Source organism: Mercenaria mercenaria, chromosome 3 (genome assembly GCF_021730395.1).
Source record: "Mercenaria mercenaria strain notata chromosome 3, MADL_Memer_1, whole genome shotgun sequence".
Taxonomy (NCBI): domain Eukaryota; kingdom Metazoa; phylum Mollusca; class Bivalvia; order Venerida; family Veneridae; genus Mercenaria; species Mercenaria mercenaria.
The window spans coordinates 87,434,178-87,458,568 of record NC_069363.1 but is presented as its reverse complement, the minus strand read 5'-3'; the positions used below and the strand labels follow the sequence as shown (position 1 = coordinate 87,458,568).

Here is a 24,391-nt window from a genome sequence, read left to right as displayed (position 1 = left end):
CTTGAGCTTGGAGAACATTAGTTTCTAAGACAAACAATAGAAGAAAAAACACAGGTCACCGAACTCGTTTTGATTTTATAGGGCATTTCCTTCTCCCTCTGTTTAAGCATTTCTGAAATGTTGTAAAATTGAACAAATAGTGGTACTTTGTTAAACATATAATATCCCACTTAACGTTTTAGGGATTTTGGGTCTTACAGGTTAATATGAATACAAGGTGATGTCAGTATTATATAAGCATAAATGTCACTAACAAATCTCTTTCATTTTTACATGTTGACATAATTACCCCATCCACATCATTTTCAATGGAAAAAAAAACGTATTTCGATCTACAAAACAATCTGACGTTTAGATTTTCAAAATATTTTGCAGCTGTAATGAAACATAAAAATGCTTCAAAATGGAAAGAAAAGAAGTTGGGGTCACCGTGCATCTAAGAGATTTATTAAGATAAAACTGTCAAAAACTTGTGAATTTTGATATTTTTTGTTGTTGTTTTTCTTATTATTTATATTTTGTAGATAATATAAAGTGCTATCTTAAAAACTTTTATTTCAGTTATAGCTTATCGTTATATGTATCAGTCAGGAAAATATCAAAACCAAACCTGATCTACTTTAATATATATTTGAAATTACCTATCCCTACCCCGTTGTAAATCTAACGTCAATTTTAGGCAAACACCAGCCAAAAATAAGGGTGAATTTTTTAAAGTAGAATCTGTTTGGTTAAATGGTACATTATTAGCCATACTTTAATTAATTGATATTATTTTTGTTAGAAAGCAATATTGCAAAAGATGTCCCAAATAAAATTCGTGGTCTCTTGTTATATCCACTATGCTCTGTCAGAAATTCACGGAAATGTATACTGTTTCTCTATTAAAGGCTCAATATTGAAACAAAAGCCATGTTGGATATTTACATTTCCCGCCGAAGTAAATAGTTTGCCTAAAAGTTGCCAAAACAAGAGCAAACAATTTGTATTATTGAATACATGTGATAAGTATATAGGAACTGGTCAGTTTCATCACCTTCTCTTCCACTGTTTTCAAGGCAAGGTCCGAAGAAGAGGAAACAAGAAAAAGGTAATTCGCGTAAACTTTTAAAACAGACGAAAGGGATTTTTGTGTCTGCATACTACACTTTGTCTGGAAACAACGCATGTATGGAACCTATTCTAAATGTTTATTTGTTGTGGACTGAAAACTAATTGATAAGAGTTATCAAGATAACAAACTGAAGAGTCTACTCTGTGTTATAGTCCACCTTCAAATAAAGCTCACCACAATATATATAAACTGCTTGTAAATTTCACTCATTCCTTCCAGTTTGAATTTACCTGTGTTGAGAGATAAAGTGTCAGCAACAGATCCCTATGTATTATTTCTCAGGAGTGGTTTTTACAGGCAGGTTTGTCTTCAAATAATTCGGTTAATAATTTCACCAACATTACAATCAAAGTATTCTTACCTTTTATTCCCGCATATCTATCCAAATAGTATCTGACAAATTGGTGTTTTAAAGAATAATTTAATACTACTCTGAAGCGTATTTCGTAATTTAAATGTGATTTAAACACAACTGATAATATAAGCACTTTAATAGTCTCCCTCGTCATAGTCTCCATTTGTATCTTATGGTTCTGTTTGCAAACTGATGCAAATAAATTAACTTACCGTTGTCATCTTTTTCTTATGTAGACTATTTAGACTCATTTTTGTTTAGCTGCATCATACAATTCAGTGATCTGCCAAATATAGAATTGAATATTGGCATTATAAATATTATTCTCACTCTATTTTAACATGATTTTATCAACTTTCGAGTTAAAAATGCATACCTATCAGAGGACATTCAAGCTTAAATTGATTTTTTTCATAGAACAGTTTGAAAAATACAATGTTTTACATCAAGTGAAATATATATTTTATAACATATCGCTATCCAAGTAAATAAAATATATTGAAAACAAAACAATACAACAGCAACAGGAAGTATAAAACAAGAAACCAAGTTACAACTTCTTCAAATTTCATAAATTTTCCTGAGAGTCTAATATATTGTGGTATTATGCGTGACCCTTAAATACAGTCAAACCTATGCTAAAGACCTCCTCTGAACAGAGACCACCAGGCTCTAAAGGCCACTTTTTTTTTGTTTCCCATTTTCACATTTACAGTGTATTTTAACCTTTGAATAAAGACCACCTCAAAATAAAGACCACATTTTGGCACTCCCAAGAGTGGTCTTTATAGACAGGTTTTACTGCACAGTACTTTGGTATAAGAATACATAAAACTAGTGGTTTACAGATAAGCAATTAAACAAATCAGCAGAAAGGAAAGAGGTACCCTAAAACATTAAATTATTCAAAGTCTGAAGCGTGCGTCATTGAATTTTGTGGCAACTTGCATTTAAATTGTCTTTGATATGGAACAAGCCTCGTGTATATTGACTGTGCAATATTCCCAATTGAACGCTGGTCAAGTTAGAACTACAAGAGCTCAGTATAACTGTTCGAAAAATTAGTCTCTAGGTAGGACTCGGTATATTGATAACAAACATTCATGATTACTTGTCAGACATCACCAAAAGTTCATTCAGTTAGGAGGGAATGTTATGAAAAACTTAACGTCAATATTTCGACGTTTGACGAGTTTATGCGTGCCTCAGTGTATATAGAAAATTCATCCTTTTTATTTACATTGACTTACCTTTGTAGTCATAACGACTTCTCTTTTTTAACAGAGATAGCCCAAATTAAAACGCAATTATAGGTTAAGTCATAACACACTCAATGAGCTTGACTAACTCTTTAATATTCTGGAATAAGTCTATTCATATATATCTTACTTTGTCAAAACGAAACCCTATAGAAAATTAGAAGCTACTGAATTTCGTTTCAAGAAAAGGACCCGAACACCGGAGTTTTGCACATGGCATCATCTTTATAAGGAGATACGAGATCGCCATTCATACGAATATTTGATGTCTTGTGTTGGCTTATGAAAGAGGTTCAGAAATTTAGACTCTCTGTACTGGTTAATTCAATCTATACAACGTTACATATCACAGGAGGCTTCAAAAACAATTCATTAGATTTAAGCGTACATAAAATTAAATATTCAAACTGTTTTATTTGATTAAACGCCTATTTTTACGTAAAACATATTCAATGGCGTTTTACAGACAAATAAAACTATTTATGTCTAAATATTAAATTCCTTATTTCAAGAGGCAATTCGTTCTAGAGTTTAGGTCCAACAGTACTAAACCTTTTGTCACTGAACGTTTTGCGCTTGTTGCAAGAAACAACGAAGCACCCAGTTACGAAATTTGAAGAACGCAAGTTCCTTGTCTGAGTTTGTTTTATAAGAAGTTCTGAAAGATATTCCGGTTAAGTTCCGACTGAACAATTATACACGTATATGAGCATCTTGAATGTGATTCTGATGGGTAGCCAGTAAAGATCATAGAGCGCTTGTTTGAAACTGTCGTATTTTCTTCGATTTAGGGCAAGTTTTGCACACATGTTTTCAATTCGTTGCTTTTTGTTTACCTCGATTTGAGCAATGACATACAAAATGACATTACAATAATCTAAATGGGATATCACCAATGACAGCACAAGAGTTTCAGCAGCCTCTTTGGTTAGATATTTCCGAATACATTTTATTCTAAAGTAGTTGAGCAACGCTGTTCTGCACTTTCGTTTTACTCAAGTTTTCGTCAAGGTATGTTCATAGATATCGAATACTAGTAAAGCTCACTGATTTCACATCATCACCTACAATGCACATTTTGTCAGTTGCACACTTAGAGAGCTGTTGCCTACCACCGAACATGATGAACTCGGATTTGGAAGTGTTCATTTTGAGCTTATTTTCATTCCATTCATCCAGTTGTTGACTGTTATAGCACATTATTCTAGTTCTTGTATTGCCTGGGATTCCACTGTGGAAGATGATGGTTTAAAGCGTTTATTGACAGTGTGGTCATCCGCAAAGCCTTAAACTGAAATCGATGGCGGAATAACATCAAACAGTGTCCAAGAATATGTCAAATAGAGCCACGGTCCTAAGCAACTCCCTTGTGGAACGCTACAATGTAACTGGCGTGGAAAGGACATGATTAAATTGACAATTAACACGGCAATTTCTGGGTTGCAGATAGGAATCATCCCAGCTCAACGCTGTTCCACAACCGCCATACTGCTTGTTCAACACATCAACGAGAATGTCATGGTCTACAATATCAAAGGCGGCACTGAGATCGATGGCAATTAGCGCCGTAACTTTTCCATAGCATCCAGTAAATCTTTTACTAGACGTAACAATGCTGATTCACAAGAATGTCTTTCCTGTAAGCAGATTGGTTTTTGGATAGAATATTGCGTTCATTTACATGTTTGTTGAGTCCGAACAAAGCTGCTTTTTATGCCCCTCTTCGAAGAAGGAGGGGTATATTGTTTTATTGTTTTGCAGATGTCGGTATGTCTGTCGGTCGGTCGGTCCGTCGGTCGGTCGGTATGTAGACCAATCCGTTTGCGGATGATAACTCAAGAACGCTTGAGCCTAGGATCATGAAAGTTCATAGGGAGATTGATCATAACGAGCTAAATGACCCCTATTGATTTTGAGATATGTAGGTCAAAGTTCAAGGTCACAGTGACCTAGAACAGTTAATTGGTTTCCGGATGATAACTCAAGAACGTTTAAGCCTAGGATTACGAAAATGGACAGGAAGGTTGGTTATGACCAGCAGATGACTTCTATTGAATTTGAGATCACTAGGTCAAAGGTCAAGGTCACAGTGACACGGAACAGGTAAACGGTTTCTGCATGATAACTCACGAATGCTTTGGCCTAGAATCATGAAAGTTGACAGGGATATTGGTAATGTCCAGCAAACAACCTCTATTGATTTTAAGGTCAGTAGGTCAGAGGTCAAGGTCACAATGATCCTGAACAGTTAAACGGTTTCCGGATGATAACTCAAGAACACTTGGGCCTAGGATCATGAAAATAAATGTGGAGATTGATCATGACTAGCAAATGACCCTTGTTGATTTTGAGGTCAGTAGGTCAAAGATCAAGGTCAAAGTGACCCAGAACAATTATATGGTTTCCGGACGATAACTTGAGAATGCTTTGGCCTAGGATAATGAAACTTGATAGAGAGTTGATCATGATCAGCAGATGACTCCTGTACATGTTGAGGTCAGTAGGTCAAAGGTCAAGGTCACAGTGACCCAGAACAGGTAAACGGTTTCTGGATGATAACTCAAGAACGCTTGAGCCTAGGATCATGAAACTAAATAGGGAGGTTGATCATGACCAGCAGATGACCTCTCTTTATTTTAAGGTCAATAGGTCAAAGGTCAAGGCCACATTTATCCAGAACAGAAGAACTTCTGTAAACAATGACCAAATAATTTCTGTTCCTTGTGCAATTACTGAATGCATCAAGGGGGTGGGGTGCATTTCGTGTTCTACGAGCTCTTGTTCAATTAGTTTTGACAAAATCGAAAGGTTACTAAAAGGCCAGTAGTTTGCAAATTCAAGTTCGAGTCCAACCTTTTTAACAAAGGTCTTATAATTGTCTCTTTCCATTTTGTTTGAAAACGCCGTCACTCAACGACAAATTTACTAATTTGATAATAACAGGTAATAGTTCATCTAAGTACGATTTTAGTACTTTTGTTGGCAGAATATCAAGTTCACATTTCAAGTTTGTTTTTAAGCGTATATATAAACATTATTGCGAGAATGTATTTTCGTTATAAAGACACGTTTTAGTTAGTAAAATAAGCTAAATCAACAAACTGGAGGTATCTTCGTTGAACCTTATTGAAGATTTAAAATTAAATACAGTTTTAAGATGTTAAGTTTTTCAAATGAAAAATATATGTGTCTTGGAATCGAACTCATGACAAAAATGTCCGAAACGGAGCGCGTTACCTTTGGGTAAACGAAGATTTAGTGTGTGTTTCCGAAGGATTGATATTGACTTTATCTTATGGTTGACGTTTCCAAAATAACTCCAAGTAAATCTCATTCGTCTTCACAAAAGAAGTTTAACATTTACTATTCTTTCAATAAAAGTATGTGCTTGTCAAAAACAAATACGATCTAAAAGCTACAGTCTAGCAGGATTTTAAATGATATTTTAGCAAATTCAAAACCAAATCGTCTCATATTTGAATCTGCATAGTAGTAAACAATTCTGGAACATCGGGATCTACCACAGTACATAAACATTCCAATGACTCTGGCAATAAAGCAATAGCAATGCACCAAGTTATTGTTACATATGGTACCGAATATTCTGAAGGTCACTGCAATTTGGTACGATTAAGCATATATCCTTGTGACGTGTAATATATCTAATTGTATGAACTGCTATAATAGTATAATTATCTTAGTTCTAAATATACATCAACATATTACGCAATTTGTAATGTAGTGGGTAGGTACGGGATATATGACCCCAATTGTTATTTCAGAAATTTTAAAACAGCGGGAATGATAAAATATTATATTAAATTTTAAAACAGCGGGAATGAAAAAATATTATATTTTAGGGCATAAATAATTATGATGATATGAGAAATATTGTAACTAATACTGTAGCAAAGTATCCTGAATAAAGGCGTAGACTGAAAAATATACTTTTACACTATTGCCGTGATAGAGCCGTTATTCAGGAAGCCATAAAATTTCCCAGTCGTGGTTCACAAAAGCGATACATGTGATTTTACATACTTATAACATATAGTTTCGTTTGATACTTGACGCCTTGCGGAACAATTATTTACGAGCTGCCCTTGTTTTTGATATACACTAGATCATAGTCTTTACCTGCACACTAGCAACACCAAAACTTTAACAAATTTGAAAAAGTGAGCTTTGCTTCATATTTGACAAAAAATGTTGGCAAATAATACCGAAAATGTTTAAGCTTTACAACGCTCAGTATATTATATCATAGGTGTTGGAAATATATGAAAATCAACGACGAACAAACATCTGTTTCATTACAGTTTAGAAATAAATAAAAAGTCAACATTTAATCTTAATTTAGAAACTTATATAAATGATATAATAATCTCAGTGGATAGGCATTTTATGTCTAAATTATTCATACAATACAGATCGAGGATAACGTCTATTATCTAAGTCTTCTTAACAAGTTGACAATCAATATCCCATTACAAACTACGCTATGTTTATTGAATGTTCTATATTGTCGATATCAAGTATTTGTCCCTCAACACTCAATCAATATGGTAACTAAGATCATGTTTACATAAACACACACAAAATAATTCATGTTTGGTCTCAAAAGGTATATTTGGCTTTAAACGAATAATTGTTTTATAAAGTAAACGACTAGAGCGGATGTTGATCATATTTGAGTTTGTCTAATGTTAATGTAGCACCAGCAGATTGAGGGTTCTTCAAGGGCAAGTCCAAGTCCGAATATGCTTTTAGGAAACACATAAACAGACGTAAGAGACTTAGATTGTTGTCATGAAGAATGTAGACATTTTTGAGTCTATGTGCAATACATTTATCTTGCTTGGAAAATGCATCAAACAATTAATTAATAAGAGGTTAATATACGGCTTGGTTGTGCCTTCTTGCCATAATGGCACACTTAGTGTCATAATTGCCCGAGGGCCATTATGAAACTAGGTGTGCCATTAATTATGGCTAGAAGGCAAAACCAGCCGTTTATTGACCTTTTTATTATATACCTTCGCTTAATATTCATCTTGTAATTTTATTTTACATATTTTTTCTACAAACTTATGGGGCCTAAGCATCATTTGGTTTTTATTTATTTCATCAACAGTGACATCACTATTTGACAATCGATTTGAAACTAATTCAGCATCCTTTCACCCGCCATAATGACGTTGCTACATGACGTCATCGTCAGAACGCGCTGACGTTCCGGTTACCCGGGGCCATTATGATTATGGCGCGTGAGGCGCACTGCGCCATTATGGGCCGTAATGACCGTTTTTAACGGCTTTTTTTGTTACTATTAATAGTAAGGTATATAATAATATGTGTTATTTGATGGCTTACATTTTGTTTACAAAGTTACTTATTATGTGTTTGATCGTATTTATCTGATAGCTGTTTATATTTCTTGAGTTTTAATAAAAACATAACAAAGTTATTTGATAGGTGGATTTTTTCTTTTTTAACACAATCAGATTCAACACTAAATGTATTATATGGTAAATCCAGACTGACAATTTATTGATGATTTGTTTAAACAAAGTTTTTTGTCTTTTTTTGTTTTTGTTTTAATCACGTTTAAATACGTTGATAATCCATACCATTATGGCGCAATAACTAAATTATATACAGCCGACATGTAAATATTATTATAGAATAGACATACTTGTATTTTATATGCAAACGGCTAGTAGACATTACTAATGAAAAGCAAAAACTAAAAAAAAAACAAGTTCATAACTATTCACCGATAAATAAGCAATTAAATAACATTCTCACCTGATATCAAATGGCAGCAACTCCTAGAGAAAATAAATGCTATCACAATTTATAGTGCACCACAAAGTCCCTAAACCAATGTTTTGTTCTTATATGTAGGAAAGAGTTACATCAAAGCGTAACTAATAAAACGTGCAAATGATAGTTTTGTTATCAAACCATGTGGTATGTTACTTAAAATGAATGGTATTTATTAGATACACGTATTATTAAACGTCTGATATAACCGTCAATTCAATGGTTCAACAAAATCTTAAAAAGAACTATAAATAAGTTTCGTTGAAATTGAATGAATAGACAGTTGATTTATCAATGTCATTTAGGTATCTTGAGAGTATATTGGTTTAAGAGAAGTTTTAACAATATACATTGAATATGATTAAAGAGAAACCACAATTGAGAAATTGAATAAAATAATTTTGTAGGAATGTAAATTGATTGATATAAATCAGCCGAATAGGGTACCAGCTTTAGTACATTATTAATATTGTACCAGTTTGTGAATGTTCGGTGAATGACAAAATATCCAGTTCTTTTATTATAACATGTCGAGTTAAACTAATGTTTTTCTTTTCCCATTATAAAAGAATCATGCATTAAGATCGATTTTACCATTATTACCAACAATACATTAAAACAATAGAAATTGGAACGTGGCGGAAGTGAGCTCAACAAAACGATTTCTATCACAACTATTGTTATGTAACTTATTGTAATATTACATACTGTAATGTCTTATCAACGTTTTTTATAAAAAAGACAATCATATAAAGAATGACGAAATAATGATAATTTTGACAGATCGTGAAAATTAATGACAATCTTTGACAGACAGAAGGTGACTTATGACCCTTCTAAAATGTTGTCATTTCTACATTCGGGTTTGATTTTCTTTCTTTTGTTTTCTCTATCAATGTCCCATACGAATTCCTATTTTTTACCACCCTGCACTTATAAGGGTCATTTAAAATGTTGGAATTAGACAAATAAGATCACTTCTTTTAACAAATATGTTGACGATTAATATAATAAGCATATATATTGTTAATAAATTTTAAAACCTATTTGTGTTACATTAATACTAAACATCTGAACCTCACGTGTCCTTAAATATGACGCAATTGTCTCTTTTCTTTGAGCTTATTACTTGTTACGTTACATTCCTACAGATGAACGTACCACAAACTTAATAACAATTACAATAGAATGTCTATGAACAGTAGATAATTATTATATTCTAATATTCGTGAGTTTGATACATGTATAAGTACAATTATTCTTTTTGAAGTATGTTATACTTAAGAAATAATGTTTTGGTTCCTGTATTTTATCAGTTTATAAAATATGAGCAAAGGTTAGGATGCGTAATAATTAAATCACTAGGGCGTAGAAATGTACCAGTGCTATGCATTCGTGATTTAATCATTACGCATCCTACCTCCTGTCCATTGTATTAACTGACAAAATTACTGGAACATGTTAATTATTTCTAACAACGCAAGTAATTCGCATTTTATAATGCTACATTTTCAGTGTAATAAGTCATTTGGGTCATATACTGTTATTATTTACACACATGATTAGCATGTGTTGCATAGTCAACGGAACTTTTAGAAACTTATTGTTTTTAACATAGTCTTGAGACGAGTTTTTAAACTAGATCTAGTAATCTTACAGCTCGCAAACAATTTGTTAACGGAATCGTCATTTTTTGTTATTTGACCCAGGGTTTCAAGCTTAAGGTATCCGAACCACAAGTAGGTAAAACTTTGATGCCTAGTGACCCCATTTCTTTAAAAATCACCTGAATGAGTGGTGTCTGCTGAACAAGAATTAGTAAGTAAGATGACCATAAATAATATTCAAGATACATTAAATGAAATCTGTAAAAAGATCCTTTGGAAGCAAAGAATGCAACCAAGAACAATTATAGCAGACTCGGTTTGACTGAGTCTGTTCGCGAGAGGTTATGGAATGTGCAACACCTTTACACTGTAATAACTGGATTTGAAGATGATAAAGTAAAACAATAGAAATTCTATAACATATTTTGACATGTAATATATATCTTATTTTTCGTAGACAATACACTTTCAAATGATACCAAAATCATGAGTTTACCAGGCACTTAAAATTCATATATTTTATACCATTATTATATAAAACTTGCTTATTTGTGGATCGTATACCTTAAGTTTTGTATGACGTTACATCATTATGACTCCATACTTTCATTACGTTACTGCTGAATCTTAACTGAGCTAATTCGCTGGTAGGGATTAAAACATGATTTATGGCCTTGCACATAAGTCAGTACGACATTTTTTTATTATGAGTATGTTTTCAAAGTGCTGTTTACAATCCTTTGACCCTGGCATAATTCGTGTACATGTAATTGAACAGAATGAGAATGTCTTATATTACAATCATAGGGGTAAGAATGTATCAGCAAGCCATATTATATCGAAGATTCATGTAGAAGCTATAGGGTGTTTGCTATATCTTTATATAGCAATTAATACGTGTTAGAATGAGTATTAAAAGATTTCTGTCATTATTTTCTATACTGAACCTACTGCCTACTCAATTACTTAGATTTTGCTTTTGGTACGATCATTTGCAAATAAATATACTTCTAAATAATCTAAAAATAAATCATAATCCCAATTTAAGGAATTAATTTAATATGTTAACAATACGTTGAAAATAGAACAGCTAGGTACGTATCTGAGCTATGATCATCTTCTTCTTCTTCCTTTCTTCTTTTACGATAATGGCCTCGTTCAATTACTGATACATTCTGGCCTTACGTCGTGGGGTGGGGGGGGGGGGGGGGGGTTAAAAAGTGAAAAACTATCAGTTTTCACAAGTTACTCAGTCCACCTTGTACTCCCTGACAATTGCTGATAAAATGGTGCAAAACCTAACACCTTATAGCCCTAAACGTAAAACTTATACATTCAGAACCTGTTGTGCAGGAAAAGAGAAATATTAGTAGGGTTAAAAACAGAACAAAAACATGTATATATTGTAATTATGGTTGGAACATCGATGCAGCCAGTGCTGATTTGAATCTAAAGATTTTTTTTTTGCACTGACTACATGAGATGGTAAGATGTTTCACTCTACAACAATTCTGGGGAAGAATGATACTTGTAATAGTAAACTGTAGTAGAAGGTATTTGCAGAGCTAATTGATGTTAATGTCTAGAATGTCTTGTGTTTAGAGCGAGATATTGTTTAGGATCGACATCGACATGTGATTATGAAACATTTTATAAAATAAAACCAACCTACTATATATTAACTTCTGGATTGGCGGGAATTTCAACTGAAGTTTGTTAGGATATTTGTGACTGTTTTCGGGGTCTTGCTATAATTATTTACTACAAATCTCGCCGCATTCCTCTGAATGCTTTCTAATCTATCTATATTATTTTGCCATTGTCATTGTGTCGTTGTCATTATTTAGAAGGTAAGTATCCCAAACACTGGAACAATACCCTTAAGTTGTTCTAACAATGGTGCTAAATGCAGCTGTTTTGGTGCTACTCTTAGCATAATGTATATTTCGTTTTAAGAAACCAAGACTTTGACATGCTTATATAGATATTTTTCTAAGTTAGATATTACTTCTACCTAGGTAAGTAGATTGACTGACAACAGACAGAGGCGGGTCATGTAAAGTATAGACTGTCACAGTATTCACTGGTTTTCTGGACCTAGAAACATCATGATATGACATTGCTCACGTTACAGAACATCTTCCATTTCTGCTCCCATAATGACAGAATGTGAAGGTCATGAATAATCACATTCGAACTTTTACTTTAAACATGATGCCTATATATAATTGCTGCCGTAACAATATGACTAGTATTTACGAATGCATGTGGGATAAGCCATTGCAATAGATATCATTAGCAAGTTAAGATCAATGTTTATCTTCATTTGTAGTACAGAATAAGGGCACATGGCCAAAACATGTGCATAAAGTAATTGTTTGGTCATGTAGGTCAAAATAGCTCCATTTCTGTTGACACTAATCAAACTTCTCTTGAATGTTGATTCTATTGTGATGTTGAAGGAAAAATCGAAATGTCCTTTAAACATGAAAGGGTAACGTCTGTTTTCTAATGTTCTAAGAATAGTAATTTTGAACCAACGCTGAATCAAGTTGATAAGAATTATGTGTCACGGAAACATTGAACGAATTCTTAAAATCAGATCAAACTTCGAAAAAGCTTACCAGAGGATATGCGCATTGAAAGGAACATGTTTGTGCTATTTACGACCAAGGTTGTTTACATTGTAGACATATGATCTTTTCATAAGTAGTACAATTAACTACTTTTGGATGGCTTTTAATACTGAAATCTAAAACCTGCATTACATGTATTGTCTCTTTTTTGGTTTAATTGATTGGATCTTGTTGAAAACTCTACCAGTTTAAAGATTTCTTCTCTGAAAAAAAATTTCAGTTTTATAAAGAATATAAGGAATACTATTTGTGACCTACATAAGTAATTGTTAGAACATGTACAGTAATAAGAGCCGATAGGTATGCTATGTTAAATACTAAAATATGATCATTCATCTGGTTATTTTTCCTAACTAAATTGAGCATTGAGCTCTGTCTTATTGCTATGGTCCTAAAGTAATGGAACTGTAATTTTAAAGATAAGTCATAACGTGATCATAAATTGAAATAAGGTTGACTACATTAAATAATAAATCAATTACGAACAGATTTATTTCAATAAAGGATCACATAACAATTACAATATGATATAAGTGAATCAGTAATTCATGGCTTCAAAAGACTAGATGGATAAAAAAGCAAAGCATGACATAATGTTGCAAACCGGTAAGTTTAATACACCAAAATGTCAGGAACTGTACACTACAGAATGTTATATTTTTCCCAAAAGTGTGGTATGCGATTGATAGTTAAGATGGCGTCCAGAAAAAAAACTGTTAATAAATGTACTTAGTGCTATAGAAATAATGCCCAATATTTGTAGACTCCATAGTGTTTAAGTAGCTTAGAGTTAAATATATGTGCCTTAACATTTCTCTCATGTTTTGACCTTTTATATTTTATGACATATTTTGTACTCCTATTTTGTTGACAACAATACTGCTGTAGCTACAAATTGCAGGATGAATAGAGGCGATATGTGATGGTTGGTTATCATGGCACTGTTAATTATGATATGAAAAGAAGCGATATGGGACTGATGTTATGGAACTATCAACAATGCTACATTTCATTCATTTGATACAGCTTGAAACTTTATACAGGATTTCAAAAGTTACTGATGACATAAACAGTCGCTGGGAAGGGATATATATTCTTTTTCTGTTGTCAGTGCGCATTCTTAATATCTATAAAAAAAAGTCGCAGAACGGAAATTTCTAGTCAACCATTTGTCAAATCGTTATTTGTCCCATAGTTTAACGTTAGTCTTACTCACCAAGGTTTGAGTTTGTTATGCTGCAAAATAAAACAGTCGTCATGAATTACTTAACTTGTTGTCCCTTTCATTCTTTTTATCATTAACAGCACAGTCGTCATTCACAGAAGATGCTGTATACTAACACTTTGTTAATTATTTAATATAAAAAAAGTAATCTTGTTTCCAAGGCATTCCGTAGAAAGAAGTCCTACATCCGCGTGTCTATCATCAGTCTTGTGCAGAAATGCAAGGCCGCCCGCTTAGCTCAGTAGGGGGAGCGTTGGCCTACAGATCGCGGGGTCGCGAGTTCGATCCCCGGGTGGGGTGTATGTTCTCCGTGACTGTTTGATTAAAGACATTTTGTCTGAAATCATTCGTTCTCCACCTCTGATAATTCATGTAGGGAAGTTGGCAGTCACTTGCGGAAAACAGATTTGTACTGGTACAGAACCCAGGAACACTGGTTAGGTTAACTGCTCACCGTTACATGACTGAAATAAGACGACGTTGAACCCAAAACAAACTAACAGAAATGCAAAGTATTACAAGTTCACAAAGAGGAACACATCTAGGCAGTCAGGTTAAAAGTACTTTCAGTTTCAGTTGTCGGTAGTTTTTATAAATGATGCGATTTCGTGACTTCCCGACAGTACTTATTTATGTAGAGCAACAGCTAAACAATTGCAATGTAATGATATTTGTTCCACAGACTTATCCTGTCAGTGATGTATTTCACAAATTTCTGAGATAAACCAGAAGGCCTTGAAAAATTGTCCGAAGTAATGTATATGTTTTAACAGCGGAGTGTCCTGTATTCATCAAAGTTGCACCCAACTATTTTGGTAATAATGTTTTCTCACAATTGATATCAGAGGCCACCATAACATACTTTTGCCGGGGGAGAATACCTTGACATCTACTCCTGATCGGAGCTATGCGACTCGCTGGTGACACATTCGTTCTAAACTTGGGCTTCGCTCCATCAAATAGAGATATTTCTTGATCCGGACCTGCCCTTAGGCATGACTAAGGCCTTTTAGGTCGCTGTCTAGTGTCCAAATTGCGTCACCTAACCTCAGGTATCGGAAACGCTATTTGCAATGTAGAATACATTTCCTGTGAAGAAGCTTTCCAACAGAATCGTGGAAATCGTAAGGTGCACTAAACTAAACTGTACGCAAAATGTTCGGATAGACACTCCTTCATACTCGGACGAGGGGTCTAACAAAGTTTTACAACATTTTAGCTTATCAACGACGTCAGCGGAGATCATAATGTCGGTCTGTTGTCAGGCTTAAATGAAAGCCGTTATTTGCATAATTACATTTATTTGATATAATAGAGTTCAGAATAGTTTAAATGGCTGGATATGTATTTTGAACAGTAATTTTCTGCTTACAGACTGAAAGTTTAAATGACTAGTCTGGTAGTCAAATTATTCAAAAGACGTAAAGGTCTTGAAAGTAAGAAATGTTTACAAAGTTTGGAACGGTAACGCTTTTATTAAATTAAACAAACCGTTTGAAAAAAGGAAGATAGTTCAATGAAGCAGATGATATAGATTTCGTTTGAGGTTGTAGAATATTTTGACAAAAAATAAAGAACTGTTAATAATTCTTGAAATATTTTTGACTGTGCTATTGGAATAGTGTTACTGGAACTTTAACATCTGTCGAAAATAATTATCGATATAAATAACTCACCCTTGTGGTAAATGTCGCGAAGAACTATCCTTTATTATATTTGTCGGGAATCGAACACGGATTCTCTGTGCAATTTTCATATTTATAGCTACTTAAAAGTAGTCCGTCATGTCGACAAAGGGCGATGAAAACAATCGTTTGAAGCATTCTAAAGTATATTTTTAAACATAAATAGTCAGCCTTTTAAAACAATTAGGGTAATTGTAATTTAAAGGGTAGCATGAACTAGATACATGTCTTGTCTGTTTATAAATACATTTTAAACTGACTCCGTGCGTATTTTGAAGCAGCCCTTGATTTTCAAAGAAAAAAGACATATTTTGTTATCAAATTCGTTATCGTAGTACTTATGAAAGAGTCGTAGTCGTAGTTTGACTATCTGATCGTATACTTCGTTCAAAGACGAATCCATTGGTATATACTTTTTATAAGTTTTGTTCAAATTATTTAGACCCACTCTTTTTCCGATAGAATAAGCCTTAACTTACTGGTTTTATGGCTCGCGTAGTTTCTTCTGTAAGACGATAGCCATATTAATTTCTGGCCTAGGCAAAAGGTGTATGCTGATTTAATTGCATCTTTTCCTCCGCCCCACTCCCCCTATTGTCCTCTCTTTTCCCTTGCATTTACGCTACTTTTTGCATCCCCTCCCCCTTTACTTTAAGTAAGTTTTCGTGGCTCCCCTTTGTTTTGGCAGCCCAATCCCAAAACAGTACTTTATTGTTTTTCCTACGTGTGTGGGTGCGTTTGTATGCTTGTGAGTCTTTAACGGTGCCCTACTGTTTTCTTATGTGTTGTTTGTTTGTTTTTCTATGTTATTTAAATTAGTTGATCGTAGTTGTGTGTTTATCTGTGGTACATGAGTGTCTGCGCTATTGTGGTTTACGTTGTAGTGCGACTGTTTTCAAAGAATATGGCATTCCCTTGTATATTCGTCCTTGTTCAACTTTCCCTTTCGGATTCCTCACCCCAACCCCCTACCCCATTTCACCCCTTGCCGTTTCCTTCCTATCCATTAATAGTTAATATAATTTTGATATGTATTTGTTGAATGTTTGAAGCAATCCGTCTGAAATATTTTTCCATTACAGATTTTTTTGTTGTTTTGGGCCTACTATGTAAATGCGTGGCTCTGGGACTGTGTTCTTGGTGCTCTGTGGTTTTCGGGAAATCTACCCTTACCTATTGTCTTTTGATAACATTGTCAAGGGACCGATGGGGGCAGGTCAGCGAAACCTACTAATATTTTCCCTGATTTTACCCCTCCCCCACACACGTACAAAAATGAAACAAAAGAAAAAAAATGTCTTCCCCCAATAAGCAACAGAAATCACATCAAATCTTTATCAATTTATTTAAATAATGCCTCATATTTTTCTTTATCTACTGTTATTTCTGATAAAATATTTTAAAGGATCAACGGTTGCAATGTGTAGTCACTGTGGGGCATTTTTCATAGTACGCAGAGGTATGTGGGGGTCGGGGTATCCTCCTGATATTTTTGAAACTAAAAATATTTGGACAAAACAGATGTTTCGTGGTAACAAACTTTCGAAATAGCATTATAATGGGATATATCATTCAAGGGATATGTCTGTAAGTAAATATACGATAGTAGAATGATCTTTACTCTAACTGTAGCTTTGCCTTCATGATTCCGCGCTTCATGTATCGCCTGCGCAGTGAAATGACGTTGGCGAAGAGCTAGATCATGATTGCAAAGTGCGACACGGTGGCAAACTCTCGATTTCATGCTTAGTTATCGTGATCTCTATAATTCGCCGTCGTATGTTAGATCACAATGGCGAAGTGCGACTTTGCGCTTGTGATATCGCGCTTTGCCGTCAGGGATCGTGATCCAACGCTTCCCTCATCACATGCGCATGATGGAGAAGCACAAAACGCAATATTACGATTTCGAAGCGCAGAATTGCAATTGTGAAGCGCGAAATTCCGAAAAATTCACTATTTCGCGCTTCGCTATTGTGATTTTGTGCTTCGATATTGTGATGTCATGCTTCGCCATTGTGATTTCACGCTAGCGAAATAATATAAACAGTTAATTTCAACTATAACGAACACTGTTTTAATTAATTTTCGGTAAAATGTAATTGAAAATGTCCCTATTTTAGCTCTTATTTGATCTATGTAAACAAATGGTTTGTAAGGAACATATTTCCATGCCCAAATGTTAAAATATATGTACATTGAAATAACACATATTAAGATATAGCGAACCAAAAAAGGTTTGTTTTTTTCAGAAGTTTTATACGAGGCTTTAACATTAGCACTGGGTAGACATTGTAATGACATATTGATTCGTAAAACAAATATTGAAATCATAGCGTGATAGTTAATATATCTGAACAACATCTAAAACCAAGTATTACACTGAAATCTTGATCTGAATGTAGTTGAAGGTCTTCTGAAATATAATATATATAATTCAGTTAGTAATAGGCCATTAAAAATATATAATCACCAATTATAAAAGAAAGAAGATATTAATCTCCCTGTGAACTGGATGTCACAGTAGTATCCTATGACTTGTGGGACAATAGCGTAAGATTTAATCGGGCGTAATTATTTGATTTCTATAGGATTTTTTTTTCTACAACAATGTGACCATAGACTAATCGATAATTGTATACATTTAAGTACAATTATTAGACATAGCAGATATTCTGTGACGTCTGAAAATAACTTAATAATTATTATGTGCCAAAATTATGTCTGTATTATTACAAAAAATATCATATTCGAAATTCCTTTTAGACTTGAAGGCCAAAATGTGTTTAATTCTCACATTTTGCATGTCCCATTGAGTTCGCTATTCCACTTTTTAAAAACAGAATCTGAAGTAAGCAAGTGTGTATGTTTGCCAGATTTTCACTACGCAGCTGTATATCTGGTAGGGGTGTCGCGGGTAAAGCATTACCTCATTCCCCCATACATACACACGCATACACGCCTTTGTTTAGTATTCTCTACCCCCGAGTTACTGTGTTACTGATTAGAATAAAAGAAATATTTAGAAGTTTACAAATAACTATTACAAAAATGTTGTCCCCAGTGCTTTATTTAAATGTGATTATGTATCCTTCATCGTTTTTGTTCTGTCCGCCCATCCGTCACACTTCATTTCCGATCAATAACTGGATAGCCGTTTTACTTAAAACCTTCAAAGTTAAAAGAGTGATAGAGCATCAGTCCATCAAGCTCAAGGTTGCAGGGGCCTGAACATGGAAAACCGTTTCCAATCTATAAATTGAGAACAACTTGACCCTGAACGTTGAAACTTCATAGGACTATCTGTCATGCAGAGCTAATAACCCCCATTAATTTTAGGATCAACAGATCAGTGGTCAAGGGCACAGGGGCCCGAACATGGAAAAACGGTTTCTGGCCAATAACTTAAGAACCACCATACCCAGAATGTTGAAACTTTATAGAATGATTGGACTTTCAAAATAGAGCAGTTTCCACCGGAAGAATTTTTCGTGAGATTAACAGCGCATAAGTCAATGAATTCCAGTGTTTTATATCCTGTCCGCGGCCGTTATTTTATAAAACGTTTTAGCGTCTAATGGCCATTTCACGCTTCGGTAGAATCAACATTCTTAAAAAGAAACTTATTTTGAAATGTCGAGATCTGCAGCTCTTAAATACGGAAATATCTGACATCCATTGCATACACTGACACTTTTAGGCATCAAAAATATCTTTTGAACGACTTGACGAAGTTACAAAAATCTACACATACCCGTGCTCCATTACGAACTCCTGTGTGGTTTTTGTTTATTCCGAGTGTATGCATTATTGTCGTAAATGAAAATCTGACATGTCGTGCTACAGCCCATCTATCTATTTTCAAATCGTAGGAAAAGGCTGAGTTAGCAAAACACAAATACAAAAGTCCACGCGCATACATTTGGACGGGGTGACCCCTTCGCGTGATCCCTGACGACAAAAGATAAATGAAAATGCGACTTTTAATTTCAAGTTTAGCCTGTGTTCATGTACTTCCATTTCCTTTACTTCAGAAAAGCTGAAGGTTGTCTGCTGTCATTTTCTGTGTTGTCAAAAACATACGTATGTCCGGCGAGATTATATGAAAATGTATCCGCCGTCCTAAAGATAATACGAGGATTGTTCAAATATGAATTAATGCATCTAAGCATATAAAAATGTATCCTTGATAGATTTCAATAAAAATTTGGTCCCCTCGAAGTATTCACCTCCAACAGATATGCAAAGTTTCAGTCTTCTAATCCAATCCTTGAAGGCATTTTCATAGTCTTTTCTAGGTATACTATGAAGACACTGGAATATTGCAGAACCGAGGTGTTTGCGCTGCACAAAGTTTCGACCAAAAAGGTATTTTATGAGCCTTGGGAACAAAAAGAAGTCACACGGGGCAAGGTCAGGCGAATAAGGAGGATGAGGGAGCATAACAACATTTTCCTGCTTCAGAAAGTCTTGTACAATAGACGCCTTGTGCGATGACGCATTGTCATGTAGCAATCTGACATTGACCAAACCAGTTGCGGGTCTTCGATTTTTGAAATATTTCTTCAGTTTTCGAAGAACTTTAGTCCTGTAAAACTTCGCATTTACGGATTTGCCTTTAGGTACAACAAGCTGAATGGCAGGACCTTGAGTTGTGAAGAATATGGCATTCATTACCTTCTTGACACTCATGGTCCGCTTTGCAATGTATGGTCTTTTGCCAGACTTTGTTGCCCATATTTTGTTCTGAATCTTTCGTCTGGGCTAAAAAAAGTGAACCAATGTCTCGTCACTAGTGACGCCATTTGCAAAAGACCGTGCATTGTAATTTGGAAACTGTTTAAGCAACAATTTTGCGAATTGCACGCGTACCGTTTTCTGCTCATCTGTCAACAGATGGGAAATCCATCTAGCACAGATCTTTCTTATTTTCAAATTACGTTTCAGAATTGTATGAGCTGCTCCTAATGAGATGCCAACCATACTAGCTATTTGCCTAGCGGTGTGTCTTGCATCAGTAGCAACTATTTCTTTCACTCTAGCAACCATCATGACAGACGTTGCTGTTTCCGGCCGACGGCCATGTCGTTCATCTTCTGTTGAAACTAACCTAAATTTGAATTTCTTAAAACAACGAATAACTGTCGAAAAAGACATTTCATTATGCCCATAAACAGAACATATTTCATCAAAAATGTCTTTACACCATATTCCAAAAATACAACGATACTTAATATAGGACCGTATTTCAACGGCGTACGCTGATCTTCCAACCATTTTTGTATTAGTATACACGAGTAGGCAATGTTTAGCGAGCGATAGACACAGCTAAAGTGAACGGATTTTAATGGGTGTGGTATCAATGTAAAGCTAACTTATTTTCTAATTCGCTCAAACGTAAATAAATTGTTTATCCCATAATCAAAGTAAATCGAGGGAAGAAAGGAGAACAAATACATAAATGCATTTTAGGATTTGTTGTCTGCATTGTCATGTATCCACATTGTTAACACATTTCTAGCATTAACACAACACATCATGCATGAACTTTAACACTATTTTATTTTTAACTGAGCGAAAACTGCATATATTTATATACATAATGTATACAAAAAAAAACTGAAAAAACTTTCTTTATAATTATATCCTGTTCAACTGAACTTCAATCATCTAAAATATCAATTTCCTTTAATTCCTACATGGAAAACTTACATATATGAATATACTTCCCCAGTCAGTGTGCTGCGAGGCGGCTTCTCAACCCTAACTCCGTCGTGGGGGGGGGGGGGGAGGGGGTAGAAAGATACCAAGTCTCAAGACCAGCTACCATCTTCTGGCGGCCTGACAACCCCCACCCCACAATTTATTGCCAAAAAATATTATCCTCAGTGAAGATAATGTAGTCCATAGAAGTTCAATTGCTAGCCAAAAGCATGTACATTCATTAAATGTATGTCTTCCGAACATATCATTTCATTAAAATTATAATATACGAATACATATAAATTCATTTGAATTCTTACAATGTATTTATATCTTAATGAGACTATGATTAAATCGATTTTGTACTTTGGTAAAATACTGTCTCTATCTTTCTATCTTACAAGAAAAAGTAGCTTTCTATTTTTAAAGGATCTTTAAACGAGGCAAATGTATCATTCGTGGTACGTCAGTCCATTGTAGAACAATTCTCTATATGCATCAATATAAAACACATATCCATCCCGAGAAATCTAGGCGACAGTGTATCCAGAAGAACTCCTCAACTCTTGGAATAATCTGTAAAATATAAACTAAACTGTATTATTATCAACATCATGTTGAAAACTGTACCGATTATACTTAATTAAATCAGCTCTTACAATTAAGCCGAGCAAGTTAACCAAAGACATCATAAAATACATGAGGGAAACTTCCATGCAGTGCTATGTACTGTTAATACTCGAAATAACGTTAAAACTCGTAATACATTTGTTTATGACGTGGCTGTTATACTTTTATGAACATAAACATATAATTTATTTTTAGTTCCTAATTTCTTTCTTTTGTTAATTGTTTTCTACAATATTTGAAAATTTGTCAGGAGTTTGATGATTAATTGATATACAAATTCAATTGAAATTATTATTGAATTTTCTAGCCTCCCTTTATGCATGGCTATTGTATAATTTCGTTTTAAATATTGAAATAAATGCCACTCCAACCGTGTACAAAATGCATTACATGTGTATCGACCAACTTATTATTATCATTATTATCATTATTATTTGTTTTAACTTTTATATCTTTCCAGGACTTCAACATTTTATTGAAATTCAAAAAAGCTTCCAATGGGTGGGATCCAATTTGTATACATGTAAGTAGTGTGTGTTGTGTTAAGCAATGCAGACAACCTCGAATGACTTAACTGACTATTCAACTCAGCTATAAACCAACTGAAATCTGCACGAAATAATCGTGCAACCAACATTTCAATAACTTTTCAATACAGTAAAATCTCGATTACTTTAAACCTAGAATAAATACATATGTTTATCTACCCAATAATCTTAATTTCCTCGTGATTTGGCATTACTGAGCGAGATAACGTTCTAGATGCATTCATATTTGAACAATCCTCGTAAACCTTTATTCAGATTTGACAAACCATGAATAGAATTTGGTATCGTTGCTTAATCTTGTCACTTCTGCGTCTTAAACTTGTCTTAAACTTTAAGGAAACTAACGGTCGTCTGACGTCGTTTTCAGTGTTGTCAAAATCATACGTATGCTTGACGAGATTGTATAAAAATGTTCCGGCCGTTCTAAGGATAATAAACCTTTATTCAGATTGGTCAAACCCTGAATAGAAGTTCGAATCATCGCTAAATCTAACATTCTGCGTCTTAGACTTGTATTAAACTTTTAGGAAGTTTAATACACTATAAATAGAGACAAAAGTGTCCCCATCTTACACTACTTTTATGTATGCTGTAAAGGGCGACATGAATTTTCTTTTCAATGAATAAAGTGGTCAAATTTGACAACCGGTTTTTAGAGAAGTTTAGTCATATTCAGAAAAATAATTCTCCTTGCCATGTATTGAAACTTTGAACTGATTTTTGCCATAAACGAATTTTCAAAATAGTAATAGAAAAATATCTATGAATTCTACGTAAAAGTCGATAAATTACAGGTAAAATATTTATTTCCAAATTTAAGTTTTACTTCTTTATACAGCTATTTTTGTATCTTGCAAATTTGGCTGTGTTGGAACAGCTACATTAAACAGTTTTGGTTCACATTTTTTCCACACCGCAAATGAAAACTCAAGATAGGGAAATTACCTTAGATTCACTACCAACGATTCTCGAATTATTCTGATTTTCTTGTTAGAAATCTAGAAATAATTGCCGCTGATTTCTTAATTCGTCTAAAACAAGATTCGTTTGTTCGGTAATTGATAAATCCCCTCTTTAAGTTGGTCACGTTGCATACTCACTTCCATCTTAATACACACACCAAGTCAAGACATTACTAATGTTCCCACGATCTCCCAAATAATTTTATTCTAATTCACGACTTTTCAACCGAAGAAAATTGTAAAATAACTCTAGGCAGTAACGTGATGCAAAGTTACTGTTGTTTAGACAACCCGTGAATGGCCAGTCGCAAAACAATCTTGTATTCGTCTATATGTCATATACTCCTTTAACATTGTATATATATATCGGGGAAAACTAGATCAAAAACAAAAGAAAACAAAAAGAAAACACGCGTGGATTTCGTGTCAGTTTACTATGTAATATTACAGGCTAATTTGCAACAGTATAAGATCAGTGCAAACATATGACATGGAGGCAAAAATTCAGTTGACTACGTCTAAAGTAACATTTAAAAATGAGAGTTATTGGATATCAATAGGGTTCACATGACAGAAATACAAAACTGGAATAACTTATACATATAAAAAAAAATAAAAAATTAAGTACACTAAACAACATAATTAACAAGAACTATATCCCACCACTACGTGTATTTACATTTTGAAAAAGCCATTGATTCTTTGAATAACATACATTTATGAAGTGTAGAAAGGATAAGGTAGGCACGTAATTTCACCGAAACGTTTCCCACGTGATAATGACGACAGTTGTAATTGTTTTAGGTTCACCTTTTAAGGTTTAGTAGTATATCACCCATAT

The 24,391-nt window shown here is 34.0% G+C and overlaps 1 protein-coding gene across 1 annotated transcript in view; it reads right to left on the bottom strand.

The window, feature by feature from the left end:
• LOC123525624 (uncharacterized) overlaps positions 1 to 8,711 on the bottom strand; it is a 135,189-nt gene extending 126,478 nt beyond the window's left edge. Inside the window, exons 1-2 of the mRNA XM_053539166.1 lie at positions 8,537 to 8,711; positions 1,682 to 1,752 (exon numbers count right to left, since the gene is read on the bottom strand). The gene's annotated coding sequence lies outside the window, so the exon portion shown is untranslated. The remainder of the gene's footprint in view (positions 1 to 1,681; positions 1,753 to 8,536) is intronic.
• Positions 8,712 to 24,391: the final 15,680 nt, after the last annotated feature.